Source organism: Urtica dioica, chromosome 2 (assembly GCF_054948205.1).
Source record: "Urtica dioica subsp. dioica isolate 48M chromosome 2, U.dioica_male_clone48M_v1_H2, whole genome shotgun sequence".
NCBI classification, from domain to species: domain Eukaryota; kingdom Viridiplantae; phylum Streptophyta; class Magnoliopsida; order Rosales; family Urticaceae; genus Urtica; species Urtica dioica.
The window spans coordinates 67,501-70,000 of record NC_142757.1 but is presented as its reverse complement, the minus strand read 5'-3'; positions in this window follow the sequence as shown (position 1 = coordinate 70,000).

The following is a 2,500-nucleotide window of genomic DNA, read 5'->3' as shown; positions in this document are numbered from 1 at the left end:
CGAGCAATGGCCGACCAGACGACTGGAACATGTTTTGGAGCTTGTAAAATTAATTTAAAAATAATCCTATGGGTTCTCTTCACAAGACCAACTCCAGATCTCTTAGAAAACATTATACTTGATGGAGATTCAAAGAAATTAAAAAAAAAAAAAAAAAAAAATTTGACGCCTCGGCCGAGTCATGGCCGAGCAGGATGGAGCGACGGACGAGTCATGCTCGAGCAATGGCCGACCGGATCCTGGAACGTGATTTTAAAAAATTAATTTAAAAATATTCCCATGGGTTCTCTTGATTATAGCTCGAGCATATATCTTAAAAAACATTATACTAGATGGAGGTTCAAAAAAAAAAATAAAAAAAAATAATTTTTTTTTTTTGGTCATGGCCTTGGAAAATTTAATGTTTACTGGTGTCACATGGCCAAATGTTCGTTTGTATCTTTAGGGGGGGGTGGTTCCTTGAGCTTGAAAATGTTGACCAAGAGTTGACTCGCATGATAAGAGCATAATTTGCTACGGACCCAAAGACGGATTATGACCGGGCTGACCCGACAAGTCGCGACCGACCGCCGGTGACCCCCCGCCGGCGGCGGAGCTCCGGCGACCGCCCGCCGGAAAATTTTCCGGCGACCAAAAATTTTCCGTGGATGAAAATTTGTTGGAATATGAATGTTCTCCCTAAAAGGTTAAGAACCAAGGCGGAGGCAAGTCTAGTGAGGTAAAATAATGGGTTGAAGGCTCGTGAGAAAACGTTAGAGCCGCCGATGCATGCTCGAGCGACGGGAGAGAAATGCTCGAGCGACGGGAGTGAAATACTCGAGCATGATCGAGCACGGGCCGAGGCATGCTCGAGCGACGGGAGAGAAATGCTCGAGCATGATCGAGCACGGCCGAGGAATGCTCGAGCGACGGGAGAGAAATGCTCGAGCATCGAGCATGGCCGAGGCATGCTCGAGCGACGGGAGAGAAATGCTCGAGCATGCTCGAGCATGGCCGAGGAATGCTCGAGCGACGGGAGGAATGCTCGAGCATGATAGAGGATGGCCGAGGCATGCTCCATCGCTGGCCGAGGCATGCTCCATCGCTGGCCGAGGCATGCTCGAGCGATGGCCGAGGCATGCTCGAGCGACGGGAAAGAAATGCTCGAGCATGCTCGAGCATGGCCGAGGAATGCTCGAGCATGCTAGAGGATGGCCGAGGCATGCTCCATCGCTGGCCGAGGCATGCTCGAGCGATGGCCGATGCACGCTCGATCGTTGGCATGATCGAGCGATGACCGAGTCATGCTCGAGCGACGGGAGGGAAATGCTCGAGGCACGGTCGAGCGATGGCCGAGAGATGGCCGACCGAGAAATGCTGGGGCGCGCTCGAGCAATGGCCGAGGCGACGGGCGAGAAATGCTCGAGGCACGCTCGAGCGATGGCCGAGAAATGCTCGAGCGATGGCCGAGAAATGCTCGAGAGACGGCCGAGAAATTCTCGAGGCACGCTCGATCAATGGCCGAGTCACAGCTTGAGGGACGGGAGAGAAATGCTCGAGTCATGCTCGAGCGGCGGCAGTGGGGCGAATGGCGAAAGTGGGTTAGGGCATCAGAATACTTCACAGAGGTTAATAAAATTTCCCAGAAAATATTTTTGTACCCCTCCTCAGCCATTTTAATGTTTACTGGTGTCAGATGGCCAAATGTTCGTTTGTATCTTTAGGGGGGGGTGGTTCCTTGGGTGGGCTGGGGACTGGGCCATGGCGGGCCCGGCTGGCCCATTTCATCGAGTCATTCCTCGACCGCGGCGGGGATGTGTGGGCTTGGGACACACGGCGACGCGGGTTTTGACGGGAAGGGGCGGCGCCGCCATGGGCCGCCGTGCTCCGGCGGTGGTGCGACGGAATTTTTTGACGGATTTGACGGAAAATGGCGGGGATTTGTAGGCTAATGGAAACACGGCGTTGTGTTTCTCCGGCAGAGGGTGGAGGAGAGGGTGGCGCCACCGTGCGCTGCCTTGCTCCGGCGGAATTGTGAGGATGAGTATGGCTGGTGGCTTTTCTCCGGCGAGGATGTGTGGCCCACTGGACACGCGGAGAAGTGGTATGGTGGAGGAGGGCGGCGTTGATGTGTGGGCCCTGGACACACTGAGAAGTGGGACGGTGGAGGAGGGCGGCGAGGATGTGTGGGGGCCACTGGACACACGGAGCCATTGAACGGTGGCCTCCGCCGCCGATGATTTGTGGGCCTTTGCACACATGGACTCGTTGGGCGGCGGAGGAGGGCGGCGAGGATGCGTGGCGGCCAACACGCGGAGCCTTTTAAAAAAAAATGATTTTCAAGAATTTATTTTAAAAAACAAAATGTTTTTATTAAAAATTCTTCTTCAAAGAAAAAAAATTATATTTTGGTTTTAATTAATAATAAAATGTTTTTAATTAATAATAAAATGTTTTTATTGAAAATTCTTCTTCAGAAAAAAAAATTATATCTTGGTTTTTATTTTTATTAATAAAAAAT